This window comes from Danio rerio, chromosome 7, assembly GCF_049306965.1.
Source record: "Danio rerio strain Tuebingen ecotype United States chromosome 7, GRCz12tu, whole genome shotgun sequence".
NCBI classification, from domain to species: domain Eukaryota; kingdom Metazoa; phylum Chordata; class Actinopteri; order Cypriniformes; family Danionidae; genus Danio; species Danio rerio.
This window is the reverse complement of record NC_133182.1, coordinates 34,132,644-34,158,277: the sequence shown is the minus strand read 5'-3', so window position 1 is coordinate 34,158,277 and position 25,634 is coordinate 34,132,644. Positions and strand designations below refer to the sequence as shown.

The following is a 25,634-nucleotide window of genomic DNA, read 5'->3' as shown; positions in this document are numbered from 1 at the left end:
AAAAGCCATTAAGGCCAATGCCTTGCTGTTGTAGCGGGCCGTAGTGATGCACAGTAATTCCTTCTCATTTAACGCAAATGAGCTATAAAAGATTAGGACCGGGCGTGTTATTCTTTTTATGTTTATATGTTTCCCAAGGTTTATGGAAAAGAATAATCAGTCTGTTTTAATGCGCCGCTTCATTCCCGACCGTGGTTTCGCGACACATGGACCTTTTTGTGCAGAAAAACAAAAAAAAATTTGCCAGAATTATACGCAGGTTTTAATCAAATTTGCAGTCAAAATGATTAGCTATAACGTCTGATATTATTTAGCTCTAATTACCAGCAGATGGTGTCTTTATCTGCACTTAGGGCGCACGAGTCTTGGAAATGCTGCATGCACAAGAATAATTAAGAAGTTGACTCGAGCTGCTGTTTTTTTTCCGGTCTACTTTTGTGAGCTTTAATAGTCAGACTCAGCACCCTAAAGTTAATTAGTGCTAATTTGATAATTTGATTACATTTATTCCTTTAAATCCGATTGTTGCTTTATTGGCATAACAAATAATGGTATGTTTGTATTGCCGTAGCAGAAGTAGCTTTCTCTGTTTCCGCTTTTCTAAATGCAGTAATATTTCTTATTCACGCAGGAGATCATCTCGTAAGACCATTTGCGAATCGTACAATCCCTCCTCACCTCTGGAGATAGATGGACACTTTTGTCTGTACGTGCGTGTCGTTGATGGGAATGGGAACACAGCGCTCACCTGTGGAGAGAGAGGCAGACCAGCTCACTGGGGTATTGATGGAGTCATGCAGAGTTAATCAGACTCAATGCCAGCTCCGATTCCTTCATTTCCTGAAATGCAGAATTAGATAGTAATACGGTCCCTGTTGGAATTATAGTAGCATATGGTCTTGTGTAATGTGACTATCGCATCGGGTATACATGCATTCCATAGGACACAACACTGTCACGCAAAATGTACTGTGTCTATGTAACAGGCTGTAGTGCATTCAGTGCTCGCCTACACAACAAAACTGATATTTGTAATAAGATTGTGACAGGATGCACATGTGGTATGGTTTAATTGCAAATAATAGGTCTTTATTGGCATTGATGGTTCCATGAGAAACCTTTTAAAGGGGAATTATTTTACCCTTTTTACAAGATGTAAGAAAAGACTTTGGTGTCTCCAGAATGTGTCTGTAAGGTTTAGTTTAAAATATCCAACAGATTATTTATTATATAAAATAGATCTGCCTATTTTGGTGTCTGAGTACAGTGTAGCTTTAAATCCAAATGAGCTGCTTCTCCCCGCCCACTGTTCCGACATGCTTGTTTGCTTCTCATGCAAAATGTCATATAAACAGCAGTCAGTGATAGAATTATCAGCTGAAATAAGGTCACGAGTCAAAAATACCAAGTAAGTTTATTTGATGTATTTGCGGTTCTTTAATGATGAGTCACACACAAATGTCGTTTGCAGTACACACACACACACACACACACACACACACACACACACACACACACACACACACACACACACACACATGTGCGTTTACTGACATCATGTGGCCGTGGTAATTTTAGATGTGAACAATTGCATAGCGATTTTACTCTTGTACTTTATTACAAACATGCTCTGGTTTAAAAATGTTTTAAACCTAAGAAATGAATGATTTAGGTACAGCTGATCACAAAGAGTAGTAACATGTTTTAATCCCAATTCCTTTGCAAAAAAATGTTCTGTGGATGTGTATACATGTTATTATGGATTGACACATTTTACATTTACATTTACATTTAGTCATTTAGCAGACGCTTTTATCCAAAGCGACTTACAAATGAGGACAAGGAAGCAATTTACACAACTAAGAGCAACAATGAATAAGTACTAAAGGCAAGTTTCAGGTCTGTAAAGTCTAAGAAGGGAAGTGTTAGTATTTTTTTTTTTTTTTTTTTTTTTTTTTTTTTTGTACAGTTAGTGTGATATTCAGAGAGGCAATTGCAGATTAGGAAGTGAAGTGGAGACTAAATAGTTGAGTTTTTAGTCGTTTCTTGAAAATAGCGAGTGACTCTGCTGTTCTGATGCAGTTAGGGAGTTCATTCCACCAACTGGGCAGATTGAGCGTGAGCGTTCGCGAAAGTGATTTTTTCCCTCTTTGGGATGGAACCACGAGGCGACTTTCATTCACAGAACGCAAGTTTCTGGAGGGCACATAGATCTGCAGAAGTGAGTGCAGATAAGAAGGTGCTAGGCCAGAAGTCACTTTGTAGGCAAACATCAGAGTTTTGAATTTGATGCGAGCAGCAACTGGCAGCCAGTGCAAACGGACTAGCAGCGGAGTGACATGTGCTCGTTTAGGTTCATTGAAGACAACTCGTGCTGCTGCATTCTGGAGCAGTTGAAGAGGCTTGATAGAGTTAGCTGGAAGCCCAGCTAGTAGAGAGTTGCAGTAATCCAGTTTGGAGAGAACAAGAGCTTGAACAAGGAGTTGAGCTGCATGTTCAGATAAGAAGGGTCGGATCTTTCTGATGTTATAGAGTGCAAATCTGCACGATCGAGCAGTTCTAGAGATGTGGTCAGAGAAGTTTAGTTGGTCATCAATCGTTACTCCAAGGCTTTTCACCATTTTGGATGCAGTAATGGTTGCCCCATCCATCTGGATTGAAAAGTTATGGTGTAGAGTCGGGTTGGCAGAAACTACAAGCATTTCCGTTTTTGCGAGGTTCAGCTGAAGATGATGATCTTTCATCCAGTGTGAAATATCCAACAGGCAGGCTGAGATACGAGCTGGAACCGAGGGATCATCAGGATGAAAAGAGAGGTATAGCTGGGTATCATCAGCATAGCAGTGGTAGGAGAATCCATGTCTCTGGATGACTGGTCCTAGAGATGATGTGTAGATGGAGAAGAGAAGTGGCCCAAGAACAGAGCCTTGAGGTACCCCAGTGTTTAGATGCTGTAGGTTGGACACCTCTCCCCTCCAAGACACCCTGAATGACCTGTCAGAGAGGTAAGATCTGAACCATTGTAGAACAGTGCCCGCAACGCCCAGTGACTCAAGCGTAGATAGCAGGATCTGGTGGTTGACAGTGTCAAAAGCAGCTGACAAGTCCAGCAAAATGAGGACTGATGATTTAGAGTCTGCTTTAGCCAGTCTGAGATCCTCCACGACCGAGAGCAGGGCAGTCTCAGTTGAGTGGCCTTTCTTAAAGCCGGATTGCTTGTTGTCCATGAGATTGTTTTGAGTAAGAAAGTCCAGGACTTGATTGAACACTACTTTCTCCAGAATCTTGGCCATGAATGGAAGCAGGGATACTGGTCTGTAGTTTTCAAGTAGCGTATGGTCCAGGTTGGGTTTCTTTAGCAGTGGGGTTACCCTAGCCTGCTTAAATGTAGTGGGGAATAAACCAGAGTCAAGAGATGTGTTAATTATGTGAGTCAGTGTTGGTATGACTGCAGGAGAGATGGCTTGCAAGAGATGAGAGGGAATGGGATCGAGTGGACAGGTGGTTGCATGGCTAGATAGCACAAGTTTGGACACCTCAGACTCAGAGAGCTGAGAAAAAGAGGTGAGTGTGTGTGGTGTTGGTGTTGTATCTTGCGTGTTTGTTGTAGGTGCAGCAAATTGAGCACTGATTTTTGCAGTTTTGGTGCAGAAGAATGTAGCAAAGTCATCAGTAGTAAGTGTGGAGGATGTGGGTGGAGGAGGAGGATAGAGGAGGGAGGAAAATGTTTTAAAAAGTAGGCGAGGATTAGTGGCATTGTTGATTTTCAGACGGTAATACGTCTGCTTTGCAGAAGTAACCTCAGCTGAGAAAGAGGACAGAAGAGTTTGGTATGTTAAGAGATGTGCAGGATTTTTAGTTTTCCGCCAAATTCTCTCCGCAGCCCGAAGTTTTGAGCGATGCTCACGGAGAGCATCCGAGAGCCAGGGTGCAGGAGGACTGGCACGGGCTGGCCTGGATGCAAGAGGACATAATCGGTCTAGACATGATGCTAGTGTGGAGCAGAGTGTATTAGTGGCACTGTTCGAATCAAGTGCAGTGAGTTTGCGAGATGGAGGAAGAGAGTCTGAAACAATGGTGGATAGTCTATTGGGTGAGAGAGATCGTAGGTTTCTGCGAAAGGTAACCAGTGTTGGAGTGTGTGGCGGCTCAGGAGTAATGTGGATGTTGAGAGACAGAAGGAAATGATCAGATATTTGTAGTGGAGTTACTATTGTTTGATCAGTGAAGCAGTGTCGTGTGTAAATAAGGTCTAGCTGATTACCTGATTTGTGGGTAGCAGAAGTAGGTGCTCTTTTTAGGTCAAAAGAGGCAAGCAAAGTCTGAAAGTCTGCAGCTTGCGGTTTGTCAACGTAAATGTTGAAGTCACCTAGCACCAATAAGGGAGTGGCAAAATTAGAAAAAGATGAGAGAAGAACATCCAGTTCATCTAGGAAGTGACCTAATTTACCTGGTGGGCGGTAGATGACAACCACGTTTATGTAGAAGGGGTGGATAATGGTGACTGCATGGAATTCAAAGGAGCTGATTGTTGGCAGGGACCAGTGTGGGAAAAAGAGAAATTAGCAGAAAGAGTAGCAAGTGTAGCAGTGTCCTCCGGCCTCAACCAGGTCTCAGTTAGAGCCATGAGATTATAGTCAGAATATGTAGCTATGGAGGTAATAAAATCTGCCTTGTTAACAGCTGATTGACAATTCCAGAGGCCCACGGAGAGAGAGAGTTGTGAAATAGTAAATACATGTATTGAACGAAGGTTGTGAGGATTACGCCTGCAGCGTACCTCCCGTGTTGACTGACACCAGTCAATCAATTAGGTGGGCGGGGAAAACCGCACTCCTACGTTGTGTTGTGGTAAGCCTCAAAATCACTGGGATTTGGATCCTATTTTAACATGGGGAAAGTTTAAAAAGAGACTTGTTGTGTTTAAAACACTCCAGTATGACTGGACACGCTATACCTATCACACAGTTCTATTCAAACAGCTTACAAAAGTTGATTTTCATCATAGATGCCCTTTAACATCCATGAAACCTTTTTGAAAGATAATGAAATTTTACATCATACTAAAAAATGAAAATATTTCTTGGATAAATTTGATATATTATTTTTTTTTAAATATTCACCTTTTTTTTAGCATGTCACCTAATAAAAAATCATGCTTTGTTCCATAATTAATCCTTTTGTTGGACACATATAGCTGTTATCGCTGTTAATATAATGTTCATATGGTTAAATTATAATAATAGTTAGCCCTTCTTTTAAATTGTAATTATTTTAGATTTTTTTCACAATTTCTCTTTAACACATTTCTAAACATTTTAATAACTCATTACTTAGAACTGATTTATTTTATCTTTACTATGATGACAGTAAATAATACTTTACTAGATTATTTTAATACACTAGTATTCAGCTTAAAGTGCAATTTAAAGGCTTTACAAGGTTAGTTAGGTTAACTAGGTAGGTAACAAGTCATTAACGATGGTTTGTTTTGTTGACAATCGAAAATAAATATTGCTTAAGGGAGCTAATAATATTTGCCCTAAACTTGTTAAAATTTTTTTTAAATCTGCTGTTGTTTTGCCGAAATAAAACAAACAAGACTTTTTCTAGAAGAAAAAAATATTATAGGAAATACTGTGAAAAATTCCTTGCTCGGTTAAATATAATTTGGGAAATATTTGAATAATTTTACTTCATTAGTACATGAAATACTCACATGAGCCAACCACCCCTTTAAATATAGCTCAACTAAAACTACTACTTTTGTTCTGGTTCACCTGCTATTGGTTCTTTGGTGCAATTAGCACCAAATTTAACAGTAATTTAACAGTAACATCTAAATTTAATCACAGAAAATATTTTACAACGTATTTACTATTTAAATAGATTCTAATCAAATACTTTATAATTAACAGGCATTAAGTATAAGGGAAAGTTTAGTTTAGGCTGTTGCGACTTCAAGTATAGCCCAGCAGCTGTCAGATTTTGTGTTTGCAGTATTTGTTCATTAAGTGAGCTTGACAGCTGATCTCATTATAAAATCCATCAGAAATGTAGTATACATTCAACATGATGGGAGAGAATAGATAATTCGATGGGATAATTTGAGTGGGATTTGGTTGTAATTATGGAGAAATAAGCGAAGACCCTGCTTTGAAATGATTATCTGCAGTGGGAGAAAGTGAAGCAAGCCCTTCATTCTGTTGCAATTACAGACCCTTCAGTGCTGGGTTTATTTGTGCTTAGCAGTCGGCAGTGCATTGATTAAATATGTAATCAGTACACATAGACCTGAAATGTAAATTTTTCTTCAGTTTACAAAGATTTTCTGTCAAGCTTTAATTAATATGTTTCACTACTATACTGGGAAGCCATTGTAAACTAATTATGAGGTAATCACAGTGTCCAGTAAGCACTTTATTCGTTGGATATTTTCATTTCTGAGATTTCCCTTTTTCTTTTTACAGTAGAGTCGCCTATCATGCAGAACAAGTCTCAGGGTGACATAGTTAGTATCCATCCCATAATTGTGGTGGTATCTGCACTGTTAATTACTGAAGTAAATGGCTGAACTGCTGCCAAGGACCCATTGTGTAGGGGCTTTAAATTGTGTTTTTGCCATCTGTAGGATTGGGACGAGGAGAGAGGGGAGCAGGGGGAGGTTTAAGTGCGAGCTCACAGCCTCCGGGTCCGAGGCCATATGGAGCCAGCACTTCGCCCGCGCTTTATTGCACACCTTGCTGTTTTAATCAATGGCAAGCCTGTTCACAGGACACAGAGAACAGAGGTTATTGCACTGTCAGTGGGCTCTATTCCGCATGTTTGTTTCTTTCTTATGTCCTGAAACTTTTGCACTTGACTTTACAAGTGCTATCATGTTTGTTGACAAGTGCACAGTGTCTTTCTTCGTTCATACCATAGGAATTTATCTGTATATTTATTTAACAGTGCTGTATTTCACTAGCTTTTCTTTGCACTTTAAATATGAGCCAAAATCAATTACTTTGATGCGGCATTTGTGCCATCTGACTTTTAACAATGCCAAAAATAGTTTTCTTACTTAGTATTTTTTATGCTTGTTTTCCAATATATTTTTAACCAATGTCCATTGACCTAAAATGCAAAATCATGTAAAAACGAAATTGTAAATGTGATTGTTGTTAAATCAAGAACAATATCTGCCAATATCTTATTACTTTCTTTATGGCTATTTTTCCTATCCCATTGACAGAATTTTTTTTTTATCACTTAATACTGCCCCCCCCCTCCCCCATGTATAATACAAATTACCTATTTTGGAGGGTAAAAATAAACATAAACAACAAATCAATCTCTATGGCTTCTTATGACACACTAAGGTCTATTGAGGCAAAACCATCAGTTTGTGAAAGGCATTAAAAAAGACAAGGCTGTGGATAAAAGCTAATCATTTTGTAAAGAATATTCAAGTTCCAATCACAACACATCAGTGAAGGTGGCACGTAGGGCTGGGCCAATAAACGATATTATACTGAAATGCAATAAATTTTAAAACAATGTCAATAACAATGAGAAGATCTGGACATTTTACTCAATATTGATTGACGAGCCAATCGCACAGTAGAAATGTGCAGCAATGGGAATCTAAAAGTGTTTTGATGTTAGAGATGTACTAAATTTTCGGCCACTGAAAATTTATTGGCCGAAAATATGTTTGGCCATTTAATGGACCCTCCTTGTGGCTTCAGTCATTGTTGGGGTGCTCCTTGAAATCTGGAAGCATTATCAACCTATATCAAAATATATTTCGCTATCCTTCAAAAAGGAAAATAATTATTGAGATTGCATTTTTGCCATATCGCCCAGCCCTAGTGGCATGGTTGCTCAGTGGTTCTGTCTCCTCAAAGCAGGAAGGTCGCTGATTTGTGTCCCAGCTGGACCAGTTGGCATTTCTGTGAGGAGTTTGCATGTTCTATAGCTAAATTGAATAAACTAAATTGACCATAGTGTATGTGTATGAATGTGAGAGTGTATGGGGGTTTCCCAGTACTGAGTTGCGGCTGGAAGTGCATCCGCTGCGTAAAACATATGTTGGAATTGTTGGGGGTTTATTTCATTGTGGCGATCTCTGAAATAAGACTAATCCAAAGGAAAATGAGTGAATGAAGACATCAGTGAGTCGCCATTAGCCACAATCATTGATTTGGACTTGTTTGTACTGTATGTGTTTAATTTTAATCTAAAAACAAAACAAACAGTAAACATTTACTGCCATTATATGAATTATTAAGTGCCTAAAACTCTTCTCTAACTAAATGAAACAAGACTTAACAAGACTTGAAGTCTCAAGTAAGTATGTCTCGAATGGAAAACATTGGCAGACACAGACTTGTTTTGTCACTGAAATGACTCACTGTCGCCATCTACTCTTCCAGTAGGAGAAGATAAATCATGAGAACAGCTAAAATAAACTGCTACACTTTTAGAAATGTTTTCAAAACTAACCAAAATTACAAACTTTATATATTACTTTCACCCAGATACAGGTTATACGGAGTCAAACAGCCACATCCCAGTTGTTAGCGTGTTCATTCTCCTTTACTAGTTTAGTGCAGACATTATGCCTGCTGAAGCCTAATGTTACAGCTTGTGGTAATGGTGACACTATGTGTGTAATAGTGTGTTTGTGTGTGGAGCTCCTCATTGTAATGTTATAGTTTGTGTTAATGGAGCAGACAGGCGGCGTGATGGAGCGAGTGTGTCTGCGTGTGTGTGTGTGGGGGAGTGCGTGGCAGGTTCAGTCAAATGTTATAGTTTGTGTTAATGGTGCATTAAGAGTGTTAACAGCCCCAGTCCCAGCTGTAGACACAGCTAGGCCTCTTTTGCCCCAGTCCCAAAACCGATAGCGGCTCCTGCTATTCAGCAGCCTGTGTGCATATTGTTTAATTATTGGCTGTTCTGGAAGCACCACAGGAGGGAACGCAGTCAAACTTACCAAGATGAACACAAGGTTACTGCTGCACTATGCAGAGTAATCAAATCACACGTTTTAAAGGAGAGCATGTCAAGTGTGCCCGTTATCGAGGTGCTTATATTAGGGCATATTTAGGTTAATTGCCCGAGGCAAAGTGTGTGTGTTTCAACCTCAGGGTGGTGTTATGGAGCTGACTTTTGGCTAAAACTGTGGCGGACAGCAGCAGTGTTCTCTGTTATAATCATTCATTGCACACAGACTCTGGCAGATGGAGAGATTTGTTGTGGTTCTTTTTTTCCTTTTCCCCCTCTCCTTGCAAGTGTGCGTGCACTGTATGTGTCTGGTTTTTAGGGCTGCAACTAATCAGTAAAACTGATAATAATTTAAAAAGAAAGATATTTATGTTTGTTTGGTTATTTATGCACTGTGCATGGAAAAAAAATTATAGATTCTTTTGATTTACAATAATAAATAACTCATTTCTGGACAAGATGCAAAAATTAATACAATGTGTATATTATTGTTCATTGCTTTCAAATTACACTTTTTTTTTAGAACAACATGACCCAAGAGGTGGAATATTTTTATTATTTAATAAAATCCATTAAAATTAAATTAAAATACATTTTCATATTGTGACATTTCTGAATTTTATTTGATTAAAATATTATTTTGACAAACTGATCAACAGATTAATCAGTTATTAAAAATAATCCTCAATTGGAGCCCCCTGTGTAAATTTACATGATCCGATAATGTAGTAGGGATTGACAAATGTATTTGAATTTTACACCACATGAGCACATTGGGAGGATTTTTTTCAGAAGTGTTGTTTAAAAATACTGTTTATTCACCAAAGACATTATATTCTAACTAATTAATCAAGCAATTTATTATAATTTATCCCTATTAACAGATTTGTTGTTCATCAAATTAATTGATAGTTGCATCTTTCATGGTTTAACTTATTACAATTTTTATATTTAATTTAATTTATATTTGGTTTAACATTATTTCTTTAAATAATACATCAGTGGGGGAGAAATTGACCAAATTGCATCCAAATGTAACACCAAATTTGCATATTTGAATGATGTCTGAAAAATCATGTTCAATTAATAATAATAATTCCTTACATTTATATAGTGCTTTTCTGGACACTCAAAGTGCTTTACTCATTTTTGTGGCTAATCTCCTCAACCACCACCAGTGTGCAGCATCCACTTGGATTATGCAACGGCAGCTATTTTGCACCAGACCACACACCACACATTTGATTGGTGGATGGTTAGGAGGCCAGAGGCCAGGGTTAAACCCCTACTCTTTATCGAAAGACATCCTGGGACTTTTAATGACCACAGAGAGTAAGAGCCTTGATTTAACGTCTCTTCCGAAAGACGGCGCTCACTGAGCAGTATAGAATCTCCATCAATATACTGGGGCATTAGGACCCATACAGACCACAGGTTGAGCGCCCCCTGCTGGTCTGACTAACACCACTTCCAGCAGCAACCTAGCTTTCCCGTGTGGTCTACCATCCAGGTACTGACCGGGCGCAGCCTTGCTCAGCTTTAGTGGGCAACCACGAGAGAGTTGCAGAGAGCTAGCTGCCAGAGTAAGACTGGTGTAATGGCATTACATTTATTACAGTACAAATGAAATTGTATTGCAATGGATAACCTTTATTTTAAATTGCAGCAATATTTAATAGTTTTATTTTTTTATTTTTTTATAGTTTTTATTTTTTATTATTTATAATAGTTTAATTTATTATTTATTTTTATCAAACAATAAGCATAAGAGTTTTCTTCTTAATATAAAACTTACCCAGTGCAATGTTTGTTTAAAATTCATAAACTTCAAAATAACTTCTACACAATTTCTTCAAAAGCAATGTAAATAACATCTTAATCAACAACATTCTCAGTCGAGGGTGTGCGAGCTTTAAAAAAAATACATGGCTCTACTCATCAAGCAATTTGCTGTTCAGAATATATCGATGTTTGTAGTGAGAGCGGGTTAACAGTGAGGGCAGCAGCGTTTCAAAGCAGAAGATCATTATCGCCTGACTCCAGTTATTGAATTGTGAATAAATGCTGCGTGCCTGGAGTCTGCAGGTGCGGCCACCCTCAATTACTAACCTGAGGGACCTCCTGCAGAAATCTTAACGCAGCAATTAACAACATAATTAAGTGCTAAAGTCATTGTGCCGTTCGCCCACAGCAGAAACAAGAGTGCCATTGACCAGATGAAGGAGGTCTGGCCTCTGATTGATCGCTTGCACAGGCATTTATCACCCTCTCCAGGATGGAGAGAGTTTGTCTGTGTTTATAGGCGAGAGATGAGGTGCTTAGTCTTAGTAAAGTGTCAGAGGCCTTGTTTTTCACATCATTAGACAATGGTGCGTTAATGAGCTGTCACGTCCAACTTTAAATGCTCCCGATGCATATATACTTGCGTAGATCCACAGATGCAAAACAAATGGCTCTGCTAAGCTGGCTCTGTTTCTTTTTCCCTGTTCAGATTGGCTGTCATTACGCAGAAATCCGTCCTTATTGAATGTCTGCTCATCTGATCGAGCAGATGGAGGAGGTTAAGCACTTTTCATTGGCTGCTCCAGGAATCTAATGACTGCAGGCGTGTTTTTTCGCCAACACCAGAATATCTTCATCCAAAAGCTCAATATTCTTTATTGAGGCGCTTGTTGTCAAGTTGATTGATTTTGTAGGATTGCACGTCTGTTGCGTTTTGTGTACCATGTGATTCAACTGTTTATTATTAAAAGTTTTTATATATTTTATTGATGGTTTTGTTTATATAATTTAGAGTGTGGACGTATGTTATGTAATATGTATAAATGTATATATATATGTATGTGTGTGTGTGTGTGTGTGTGTGTGTGTGTGTGTGTGTGTGTGTGTGTGTGTGTGTGTGTGTGTGTGTGTGTGTGTGTGTGTGTGTGTGTGTGTGTGTGATTTAAAGTGTACTTCCTTTCTGTCGTTCTACATTAATTCATTGTTATATATACAGTAGTATATATACAGTAGTATTCACAAAGTGAATTAGAATGTTTTTCAAAATTGTCCTAGGACAAGAATTGGTGTTGTTCAATAGATTTTGGAAAACTTTGATAAAAGCTGATGATTAACTACAAATGTTGACTACTGTATGTCAAAAACACATACAGTATGTCCCATGTCAGAAACTTATGTTCACATACCCGTAAATTCTAGAAACATACAGTATATGTCCCATATATGCCAAAAACATATATGTAAAACACATATATAAAAGGGGCTAATAATTATAAGGGGCTTTTATAATATATAATATTATATATTATATAATTATAATATATAATATTATATATTATAATTTATAATATAATAATATTATAATATATAATATTATAAGGGGCTTTTATTATTGCTGAAATAAAACAATAAGTCTTTCTCCAGAAAAAAAAAAAAAAAACGTTATCAGACATACAGTGAAAATTTTCTTGCTCTGTTAAACATCATTTCGGAAATATTTAAAAAAGAAGAAAAAAAATCAAAGGGGGGCTAATAATTCTGACTTTCATTTATTTATTTTTTTATTTTTATCTGCTCAGATGAAAAATAACATTTAATATAAAATCTGTAGTATTGCAAAATTTTTTAATGTATATTTTAAACATACTCTTCATTTTAACCATATAGTTCACAGATTGATGAAGGCTGAATTGAACAAAATGATTTAAAACACTTATATTGTAATTGTTTATTTAGTATTTTATATTAGTATTTTGTTTTGTGTGTGTAATATATAATATTTATATAAAATAAATAAGGAATTCAATGTTTTATTACAATATATATGTTAATTTTTGTTTTATTTTTGTTATTTAAACATTTTAAATTAAAATAAAAGTTTTGAAATAATATTTAACTTTTTTTTTTCAAGGTTTTTCCATTTCCTTAATATTTGTCATATAACATGTTATTGATTGTCACAGAATCACAGAAGCCTTTGTCATTAACTAATAGTAATTTGAATTGATTCAGTTTCAGTTATCACCAAAATAAGAATTATCAGACAAATAAGGATTTAGCACATTCCTTCTGAATAAAACACCTAAAACAGATTAGCCACGATGTGATCTGAACTCAAGATCATGGGACCTCAGAACATGATAACACTGTGATAGATTTCTCATTTATATAGCTTCTGCTTCCCGGCCATCCCGCGGGATCTGTGAAATTGAGAAGCAAACACGAGGAAGGCTGGAACACACTGTGATGGAGCATCAAATAAACTGCCAACTCTCATTGTGTCAATAAACTAATTTCTCTTTTAGGGTTTGACCCCTGACCTCCAGCGGCCGGACCATCCCGGACTGTGACAGGATGGAAATCTCTCGGGAAGCAGACGGCAGAATGACAAACAGACAGGGTGAGCTTTCTCAAGGATGTGTCCGCACTATATCTCAACACATAAACTTCCTTCCTGTATCCTCGTGTGCTGCATGTTTTACAGATGGATCTAATGAGGCTTCTCCGTTTCCTTCCACACACTCGCATGGAACGAGGTCTGTTTGCCAAGAAGCTGCTGCCTGTTTATACACAACTATGGCCTCTTACACCTGGTGTTAGAGTCACCCCGAAATCAAACTAAAAACATTTTGAGGCGTTAGTATGAACAAGTTAGTCTTAAAGGGATAGTACATACAAAATGAAATTGATCTCATTCTTTACTCTCCCTCATGTGGTTTTATTAGTTTTAATCTTCTGTTGAAAACAAAAGAAGATACTTTGATGAATGCTGGTTGTTGGCACTCATTGACTTCCATAGTAGGAAAGAAATACAATGTAAGTCAGTGGGTGCTAGCTATCAGTATTTTTCAAAATAGTTTTCGAATTTTTTTCATCTTTATTTTTATAGCACTTTTACAATGTAGATTTTGTCAAAATAGATTGACAGAAGTTCTAGTAAATCGAAACAGTGTCAGTTCAGTTTTCAGAGTTGAAGTTCAGTTCAGTTCAGTGTGGGTTAATTTTCACTGCTGAAAGTTCAAACACTGAAGTGCAGCTCCACAAGTCTCAAACCAAGCAAGCCAGTGGCAACAGTGGTGAGAAGCAAACTTCACTATTTGACGAAAGTGAAGGAAAAAACATTTAGAGAAACCAGGCTCTGTTGTTCAACAAAAGAAAGAAACTCAAACAGGTTTTAAACAAGTGAAGGATAGTAAATGATGCAAAAAAAGAAATTGGGGTCTCTTTGCTATCCCTTTAAAATGATCTGTAAGCTAGTGGGCTTTTACCAGTAACATAGTTCATATTTAGAAGTTGTAAGCATTCAAAACTTAACAGTTTTCAATTTCACCAATATAAATCAATAATTTTTATGACATCACCGAACATGCAGCTTCTGATCGGATCTTCTAACCCATAAAAATCTCTGAAGTATATGAAAGCATAACGTCCACATGAGGGTGTGTGTGCAAATCACTTGCATTTATATATATATATAAGATGATAATAACCGCTTGCTGACATGGTATTAATCTTAAAAGTCTTAAAAAACGAGGAGGATGCCCAAAAAGCAGGTACTCTGGGACATCCAGATACGCTAAATGTTCCATTTAATCAGAGAATATGTTGTTTCTAGACAGTATATGGCTGCAGCCGGAAATTATTTATATTATTTATTAAATTACCCATTAATTGTATTTTATTAACATCTACCCAAATTCCAACCCCAATCACAAACCCTCACCATAATGTAAAAACACTAATTGTAATGAGAATTATTTATAGTTTATTAAATTTCCCATTTAATATATTTTATTAACATCTACCCTAAACCCAACCATCAATGTAATGTAACAGTAATTATAATGAAAAATATTTATGTTATTTATTAAATTACCTATTAAATTGTATTTTATCAACATCTACCACTACCTTAAACCCAACCCTGAAAATTATGTAAAAAACATTAATTATTGTTGTCCAGTGACACAAAAAATATGCTATATTGATGTATCCACAGACTTTACCCAGAGAAATGGTTCGACGGGCTTAGCATTACTGTTATAGACTGTGGTTGTCGTTGGTCTTTTAAAAGTGGATAAAAACCTTGTGTTCAGATTGACCGAAATGCATCTTAGCACTAGTTGTGTGAACAAGGCTTTAGTGGATATTTTAAGATCCTGTTTGGTTGTGTGGCTATTTTGTTGCGAGTCAGTTCTACCACCAGAGGGCGCCGTTATATGGACAGAATGGAAAGGCGCTCCATCATGATCTTTGATTTCTCTTTGACTCTAATTACTTCATGAAGCTTTAGATTTAGTTTCTTTAGTTGAAAAATGACCGAACACCTATAGAGAACCTTCAAAAGCTGAGTGCCATTCATCAAATGTGCCGTCTTTGACCTGCAGACCCTTGCAAGATTGAAGCGTGTGGCCGGTCTCCGTCACAGTCAAGGGTCATGAGACACGACAGTCAAACATTTCCTGTGTCATTGAGGGGTTTTATAATGTGAACTTTTACCCTGTAATTACACAAGGGCTAAAGCTAGCGCTGCATTCACAAAGAAGACTCTCTAAATAGTAATACACTGATTAAAATTATTCTGTGATGTTGAATATATTACTATAAAATATTCTTATGTACACCGAAAAAACATTATGTCTGCAAAATTTTTGCAAACAGTTTCTATGTGTTGATTTTAAAACAAACAAGTGCAATTTAGTAATGTTAAACTTAATTAGTTTGTTTAAATTCAGCCCTAATGAATTGTTTACAACCACTTCATAAATCCAAGGAATTGTTTTTGAATACATTTTTTTCAGTGTATATAGAATTATTTAATTATTTTACATCAGTACTCAGTTAAAGCTGACCTTTTACGTAGAATTGTCTGCAGAGATCTTTTAAGAAAATTTTAAAGCTATAAATGAAATAAAACTTTCTAAACTTAAAAATGATGGTGTAGTCATTATGAAAATATCTTTTTGTATTTACATTGTTTTATTATAACGTGTGTTGTTAAATGTTGGAACTTGCTTTTTTTTATGACATCTGTAGTCTCTGCTCAAAATAAATTCACTTTTAGATGCCACACTCCCTAAAATGATCATTATTTTTTGAAGAGCCCCATAGCTAAAATGGAAAAAGCTGAAAATGTAAAACGTTTCTGTGAAATGACAATTTTATTCCTATAGTGCTGTGTTTATTCCTTTAAGACGTTTATTTATTTATTTTAATTAAAATTGTATTTACTCTCAACCTAATTGCTATTTGTGTATTTTAATTAGTTCTTTTTGATGTTGCTATTTATTTCAATTTATTTCAGAATAGAGTTTTGTAATTTTTGTTATTATTGGATCTTGTTAGGGCGGCATGGTGGCTCGGTGGTTAGCAATGTTGCCTCACAGCCAGAGGGTCGCTGGTTCAAGCTCTGGCTGGGTCAGTTGGCATTTCTGTGTGGAGTTTGCATGTTCTCCCCATGTTGGCATGGGTTTCCACCGGGTGCTTCAGTTTCCCCCACAGTCCAAAGACATGGGAATAAGTGAATTGGATAAACAAAATTTGCTGTAGTGTATGAGTGTGTGGGTGTTTCCCAGTACTGGGTTATAGCTAGAAGTTTATCCGCTGAGTAAAACATATGACGGAATAGTTGGCGGTACATTCCACTGTGGCAACCCCTGATAAATAAGGGACTAATCCAAAGGAAAATGAATGATTGTATCTTGTTATTGTTCATTTTTTATATGTATTTTCTTTTATACAAACGTGTGTTTATCCTAGCATAATTGATATTTTTTAATGCTATTTTTTCTTGTAATAATTAAAAAAAATACTAATAATCTTTCTTTTTAGAAAGTAAAAATATTGAAAATATACACATTAAAATTTTCCAAATTTTTCAATGGATCCCTTGCACCCCCTTTAGCCCCCAAGACCTCTGTTTAAAAAACATATTCAGTTTGTAACAAGAAATCTGTCTGTTGTTTACTTAAATCTTCTTAATGAGAGCATAAAGTGCAAAACAAATTCCTATTTTACTCAGTTATTTTAAGAGCAGTACAGCATTTTCAGCTTAGTCAACAGACCAATGTCAGCATAGTGCACCATTAATAGATGTTCAGCACACTCTGTATGATATTTACAGGCTACTTTAGAGTATGTAACATTAGCTGCTCATGTGTGGTGCTCTTCGCTGCACTGAATCAGCTTTCTGCAAACAAAGAGAGCTGGAGTCTTTCAAAACATTAAAGAAACCCACAAACATAAAAGCCTAAATGTAGCACAGAGTGCCGGACAAACCCAGTTACATTCAATACTCCATTTACATTCAGCCCACCTCAATTTATCTATTTATTTACTGCTTTTTTATTATTTTTTTTGAAGGGTAGCGTCAGGTCCCGTGTGTTTGCCCTTGTGTTAGAGGGCTGCATTGTGGCTTTCCCTGAGGCTCAGCTGCAGGATTGTGGTTTTTAATGAAAAAGTGACGCTATAGAGCACAGGTACAGTCCAGGCTTGTATTTCATCTGCTTTTGTTATGTTTTACAATGAGGCGGTGCGGTTGGATTCTTACAGACACTGTAAATGACCCTCTGGAGCCTGTTCATCATGCCGGCCGCTGGATTAATCATACGGGAGCTGCTTTAGGATCGATACCTCCATACCTTTGCTACTTTCCTGCGTCTGTCTGTAGTTCTGCCCATTAAGACTGTCTTCAGATATAACTGAGATGGGGAAACTGGGAAATGTGATCGGTCTGATAGAGAGCATTTAGAGACCAGAGGCAGATCTATTCTGATGTCCGGTCAGATATACATTTCTTGACCAAGATACGCTTGATTCTGATTGGTCAGTTGCAGGATTGGTGTTCTGAAATGTCCTAATAATGACACCAAAATACTCATATTTGAACAGGTTAAATCATTTTTGGGTTATTTTTTTAATCTTGGGTAAATGCTGATTATTTGAACCCAGATTTTGGGTTGAGCATTTTGGGTCTTTTATGGGTTACTTTTGTAATATCTGATAATGCATTTTATTTTCATCCAAATGCTGGGTTGAGCATATTGAGACTTTTGGGGGGTTAAAAATAGCTGGGAAGTGTGAGGAAATGCTTTTTTTTTTTAAACAAAAACTCTGGGTTGAGTATAAAGACTTTGTTTTATTTTTTAATCTTGGGTAAATACTGATCATGGGGCGACATGGTGGCTCAGTGATTAGCACTGTCGCCTAACAGCAAGAAGGTCGTTGGTTCGAGTCCCGGCTGGGTCAGTTGGCATTCCTTTGTGGAGTTTGCTTGATCTCCTCGTGTTGGCATGGGTTTTCTCTGGGTGCTCTGGGGTGCTCCAGTTTCCCCCAAAATCCAAAGACATGCGGTACAGGTGAATTAACTAAACTAAATTGGCCTTAGTGTATACGTGAATGTGAAAGTGTATGGGTGTTTCCCAGAACTGGGTTGCATCCACTGTGTAAAACATGTGCTGGATAAGTTGGGGGTTCAATTCACTGGTGGCGACCAGTGATGAGTAAAGGGACTAAGCCGGAAAAGAAAATGAATAAATGAAAGTGCTGATTATTTTGACCCAAAACCTGCAACACAGAAGCATGTTGGGTCTTTTGTGTTTTTTTTTTTTTTTTTTAGGTTATATTTTTTCATTCAATTACTGGGTTGAGTATATTCTTCTCTGGGATTATTTTGTTTAGTGGTGGGAAATGCTTTTTTTCCCATAAACACTGGGTTCAGCATTGGGTTGTTGTTGTTGTGTAAATGCTGTTGTACCCAAATATTGTGAAATGTGACATTTTAAACTGTTTTATATTAGAAAATATTTATTTGTTGGCAAACTGAATCACTTCAGTGTCACACAATCCAGAAATCATTCAGATATACAGATTTAGTCCTCAAGAATTTTGTATTATTATTAGCAATGTTTACAGAAACACTAACACATATTCCATGACTCTTTGATAGATAGATAAAAAGGTAAAAAAAGAACATTTATTTCAAATATTAATATTTTTGGTAGGATATATATATATGTGTGTGTGTGTGTGCATAATAGGGGCGTCACAGCGGTTTAGTGGGTTGCACAATCACCTCACAGCAAGAAGGTCGCTGGTTCGAGCCCTGGCTGAGTCAGTTGGCATTCCTGTGTGGAGTTTGCATGTTCTCCCTGTGTTTGTGTGGGTTTCCTCCAGGTGCTCCGGTTTTCCCCACAGTCTAAAGACATGCGGTACAGGTGAATTGGGTGAGCTAAATTGGGTGCTAAATTGGCTGTAGTGTATGTGTGTGAATGCAAGAGTGTGTGAACGTTTGTTGGGTTGTGACTGGAAGGGCATCCGCTGCATAAAACATATGCTGGATAAGTCTTTACAGTAAGTGGCCTTAACGCCCTTCACAGTAAACCATCTGCTCGAACCCCAAAACTGCTTAACCCTTATAACACTATGCCTAACCTTGCCATTGCTTTTAAACACCAAAAGTTTGTTGGTATTTAATGTTGTTCAAAATTAAAACGAGGACATCATGGTGGCGCAGTGGGTAGCATGATCACCTCACATCAAGAAGGTCACTGGTTTGAGCCTCAGCTGGGTCAGTTGTGCTCCTGTCCAAAGACATGCACTATAAGTGAATTGGTTAAGCTAAATTGTCTGTAGTGTATGGATGTTTCCCAGTGATAGGTTGCCGCTAGAAGGGCATCTGCTGCGTAAAACATATGCTGGATTAGTTAGTGGTTCAATCCGCTGGGGCCACCCCAGATTAATAAAGGGGCTAAGCCAAAAAGAAAATGAATGAATGAATGAAAATTAAAATGACCCTAAAGTGTGACCATTTATAAAATAAAATGTGTAAAAAATGTCTACATATGCGCTAAAATTAAATACATTTTATATGTTTTAGATATGTTTTAGATGTGACATTTTTTAGATCTGTCTTTGATAGAGTGTGCAATGCTCACTTTAAATCCAGAATCAACTTAAAGTGTAAAATAAGGTGTTTGTGTGTGTGAGTGTGCCTGTAGATATTACAGGATCTCATAACAGGACGGGGGCTGTTGAAAATAGCAGGAGCAGAGCACTTATTATGTGTTGAGTATAGGTCAGATGTGGAGGCAGTGGTGTGAGTACATTAGCATACACGCGCTGGCAGAACGTTTAAGGTGACGAATAGGAGAAGCTCAGAGGGCTGCGCTGTACCTGCTCAGAGCTATTACAAGACCCCCTCAGGCCTGATTCATCAACTCCCCGCTTGCAGTCTTTCCGCAGAGATATGACTCTGGAAATGGACTAGTTTAAACACAAAACCTTGATCCAACTGACCTCCTAATATGCTTATAATGATCCCATTTAACAAACAGATGTTAGGGCAGACGCGGCAGAGCCAGGCCACAATATGTGGTGTTGGCAAGCAGACACTTGGAGGGATAGTGAAGGATTTTGTCATTTCACAGCATAACAACAACACAGATGTCATTGAGAATATTGGTATTTAAATGAATTGATCAAGGACTGATTCTTATGTGGTAAAGCTGCTTCAGAATGAGAGTCAAAGTGTTGTCACGGTGTAATTGGAGAACAGCAAATGTAAGCTATTAAAGAAAGATTGTGTATTTGCATTAAATTTGTAAAATAATCTACACACTACTAAAAATGCTAAAACATTAATTACAAATTTACAAAATTACAAAGTTACAAAATCTTTTTTTTTTTTTTTTTGATGAAACATTCTTTAAACACCTAGACTATTTGGGGGGATTTTTTTAAACAACTCTATTCAACTTTTAATGTGTTTGAAATGTTATGTATTCCTGTGTCAGCAAAGCTAATTTTTCAGTCTTGGCAGTCATCGGTGTTAAATGATCATTTTGATAGCAGTTTGCTGCTCAAAAAATATTTCTAATAATTATTAAATTGTTCTAATTTCTACATTATAATTATTATTAATACGGTCACACTTTACAATAAGGTTCATTAGTTAATGTTAATTAATGCATTTACTAACATGAACAAACAATGAACAATACATTTACTACAGTATTTATTTATGTTAGTTAACATTAGTTAATGAAAATACAGTAGTTCATTGTTAGTTCATGTTAACTCATGGTGCATTAACTAATGTTAACAAGCATGGACTTGAAGGTTAATAATGCATTAGTAAATGTTCATTTATGATTAATAAATGTTGTACATGTGTTGTTCATGATTAGTTCATGTTAGTAAATGCATTAACTAATGAACCTTATTGTAAAGTGTTACCATTAATACTGTCGATTTGGAACAATTGAATTAAATATTGCTGTATTTAAGTATTATTTTCTTTACATAAATATTTTTAATGATCCCAATTTTTTAAAATGCTTTTGTAATCAGATTTTTAATTAGTTATTTAATAACTAATTTATTACCAAATTAGTTAAAGTGAAAGTAAATTAATTTGAAAAAGTTTTGTTGTTTTGTTTATGTTGTATACATACAATGATCAGCATAAATGAGTACATCCCATTTTGAAAATGAATATTTTTATCAATATCTCAGTGAATATGGGTCATTTATTGGTGCATTTAAACAAAACAGATTTATTAAACAGATATATTTATTAAAATAATATTTTAGCCACAGAACATCTTTAGAAATTGAAATATAATACATTCAAATTAATGCAAAATATTGCTAAACAAATTACGAACTACAACATTTCAACAAAATTGTACATATTTTTGTATCTCTTGATTTGTGCTATTTTTGAAAATTTCATTTAATATTTTTCCATAACATATATTTGGTCTAATAAGTTTTGAAATATAATTATAAGTTATTTTGTCAGATAAGCTCCATATTTGCTTCAGTACTGAATAATCTAATGTATATGCACAAGTGTAATATTTTAAAGCATTCTATAGAAAATATTATTTAGAGAGATTTGTGAGGGGTGTACTCGTATATGCTGAGCACTGTATATTGCAGATAGAATGTAACCTACTAATATATGTAAAATATTCTCCACAATTTACTATAAATTATTTATTTGAATTATTTTATTAAAAAATGTTTTTTTTGCAAGAAAATGAAAATGCAACTCAAAAACTATTTTTCTTCCATGCAGAACAAGACATAATTGGTACCCAGTGCAGAGTCCTCCGCTGTGGTGATAGATGAGCAAAATAAACAGGTAATGAAATATTCACAAGCCCATTTAATATGCATGTTCATCACTACTTTATGGATGCAGTGAGGACCACATTTGCATATCGGCCATACTGTAGCCATTACAATCAGAGGAGCCAGATTCATTACAGATGCAGTGGATCAGCTAGATGAGCGATGTGATGTCAATACTGAATATAGTGCTGAGCCAATACAAGCTGAGGAACAAGTGCATGAAGTTTCAGATATTGTAAGACTTTTTGCTGATTTGTTGATTAAACCCTGCCATACCGGCTTACATATCTGGTTTGAAATGGAAAAAAAACGATTTTTCTTCTGTATTTTAATTTGTTTCCAAGTCAAAAATGGTTATATATGCTGACTTGACTAAAGAAAAGTCATGTATAGGACCATTTAATATTTTTTTAACATTAGATGTTCTAAACATATTTGAAATATATTGAACAATGAGCTGCTCATAATAAGATCTCTAACATGTATTTATAAAATACAGCAGTCAACATTTGAAGTGAATAAAAATGTTTTTCAAAATTGTTGATTAAATGGTAATTATTTACTTTAAATGCTGACTACTGTAGTTAACATGAATTACAGTTTATAAAAGAGAAGTAATTTCAAAGCAAGTACAACAGGGCTACTTTCAATTAAAAAATTGTCTCAAGAGTCAAGAATTATAAAAAAGGAAAGAGGAAATATCCAATAGCCTATTATTTTGCACATAGAGGAGGAACGGTTCCTTATCAAAGACTTGCGGCATTAGTTTATTTCAGGGTGTCAGTGGCTCAGTTTGATACTGGAGCCCAGCTGTTCCACAATCACCTGCCACAATCTGTCTTTATGTAGCGTATCTTTGTATACTGCCCTTTGTTTCTCATAAAGTTTGTCATAAAGTTCAGCAGTAACCTGGATTTTGGCTTTTGCATGCACGGTAGCGCTGAATGGTAAAAACATCTCTTAAAGTAGTTGCTATAGATGCAAAAAACAGAAATCCAATCCTTTTTTTATGGATTAACGTTTTGGAAGCAAGCAATGTTTAGTGTATAAACTTGCTACACAATGTAAGGTTGTGTTTGTTTTTTAACACAGAAACAATTTGAAGAAAATTTCAGGCTGTATAAATCGAATTCACATTCATTCATTATGGTCATTTATTAGATGCTTTCATCCAAAGCGAGAATGAGGATAAAAGAAGCACTTCAAATAAACAGAGAGCAGCTGAACACTATGAAAAAACAAAGTTTACTCAACTTAAAACTTTGAGGCAGCAAACACACAGGAGACACAGGAAATCAAAGAGATTTCAACTAATTTATTGATTTAAAGTGACTATTATTTACACAACTACGGAATCATCTAACATAAGGATTATTTTAAACACTTGACTAAAGGTATGAAGTGAGTTTGTAGTCAAACCATATTATTAAATGTGGCATTTTGACATGTTTTCAGATGTAGCCTCAACACAGTGCTGTTGCCTACTCCATTGAGAAGCGATGCAAACAACTGTCTATTATCTCTGATTTCAGAATCATCACTATTGAATCATCTGCGAACTAGGCTCTGTATAGTAAACGCTGCTCTATCTAAAAACAGATGCTGGAGATTTACAGCTTATGACAGAACCGGCTTTACTGACAAAATTACCCTGAAAATCACCTTTGATTAATTTGCAGCCCAACTCAGTGTGCACTGAACCCTGCAATTTTGTTACATAATCTAATTTTCTGACTAAACAGCTTCTGGTTTAGCCTGCTACTGTAGCCACATCCTAAACTCTAAAGTTATGCAAATAAATAGGCTGACAAGCAGGAAGGATAGCCTATTACTCCCTGTATCTCATTATTCAGACCAAATGCAATGATTGGATGAATATTTTATGGCTTTTCACGTTCCAATCAGAAATATTTTTGAGAAATTATTCCATAATAACAAAATAGTGCAAGTATTACAAAAAAAAACCCTATATAAATATTTATAAAAAAATTTACAACATGGAATATTGTAATTTTCTGCAATGTAAGCCTAAAATTTGGTTCAAAACATAATAATGGCAAATCCAGAGAAATAAAAAAAGTGTAAAGTGTTTTTAAAATTTTCCGGAACTGTGTACAATACACACCACTTTACCTCCTAGCCAGCGTCAAGACGTGGATGCACTGGGATGCTGTTTTTTAAAATACTTTTATCATGGTAATAACAAGACACACAAGCATTTATTGCTGTGCATCATGGTTTATTTTGAAAGGTAAAATCTTCAGAACAACATCCCATAGAACACTTTTAGTCCAGCAGCAAAATAATGTTAAATTTTTAATGGTTATTCGTTTATGTCACCGTTTCTGCCGGAGACCTGTTGTTTATATGTAAAAATGGCATCTTTGTAGTAAAAAGCAAGTCGATGTCATAGCTTACAGTGTTACAAATAAAACGAGACCACAAACTAAATAAATTTTCCGCAAAGGTCTGTATGTGTGAACAGGCACTTTTTGAAAATACTGGTTAGTTCGTTCCAGCTATTTTCCAGAAAGAGAAGTTGTAACATTACCGGTAATTTGCTGGAATGCTTCTCTGTGTGAACGCAGAAGGATGATTGCCAGAAAGAACGCGTTCACGTCTAGGACGCGCTGACGTGAGACATGCACTCCAGCCAACCAGAACACTCATTTACATCTGTGCTGTTTATGAAAATAAAAGCCTTTGAATATTTTTCCAGGCACATTTAGCTGCTAGATGTTAGATAACGTTTCTAGGTTCCTTCTTAATGCCAACTGTGTAAATAATGATCTATAAGATTCTTTTGATAAGCCATTGTTTGTTTACCTTCAAGATCTGCTTCTTTCAGTTGCTTGATGCATTGCGTGTGCACGTCTTGACATGCGAAATTGCTCCATATGTTTTCAGCGAAGTTGCTCACAATACTTCTCCATCCGCAGAGTTTGTATTGTAGTCAAATGTTTACAATACAAGCGCAGCCGTTTAGAGGTTGTGTGTGAACAGTCTATTCTGAAAAAATTCCGTAACGTCCTTGCCTGTGTGAACTGTGCTTTTTTGAACTTACCGATAAAGTAATTCGGGAAATTTTCCGGATGTTTACCAGGATCACTGTGTGAAAGGGGCTAAAGTTATAGTTACTAAAATCTAAACAAAGCAGTCGAGTGTTTTGACATTCTGCATATGCTATCATTCAGTCACTTTTAGCAAGTAAATTTTCTAGTTTGTCTGATGGAGAATTTAGCCAATGGGTGCTTGCTCTTCACAAATATGGTGAGGTTTATTCATCCATTGGACATGTTGTTGTTTTATTGCACTTTGTGCCAGTCAGTTAGTACGTGACTAATTCTGGTTAGAGAAAAAAAAAACACTTTTCTAGCTTTTGGAACTGTACTAATAATTATAAATGGTTTGTCTTTGTGAGGAGAAGGTCTTGCTTTAGCCAATGTTGCAGTAATGGAAACTTTTCTAGTGTGTCTTTTGTTCCTGTTCTTGTCCAGTGCAGAAAG

At 36.2% G+C, this 25,634-nt stretch overlaps 1 protein-coding gene across 1 annotated transcript in view; it reads left to right on the top strand.

Annotated features, from left to right (window-relative positions):
* map2k5 (mitogen-activated protein kinase kinase 5) overlaps positions 1–25,634 on the top strand; it is a 143,357-nt gene that overhangs the window by 18,908 nt on the left and 98,815 nt on the right. Inside the window, exon 2 of the mRNA XM_073906012.1 lies at positions 13,296–13,390. The gene's annotated coding sequence lies outside the window, so the exon portion shown is untranslated. The remainder of the gene's footprint in view (positions 1–13,295; positions 13,391–25,634) is intronic.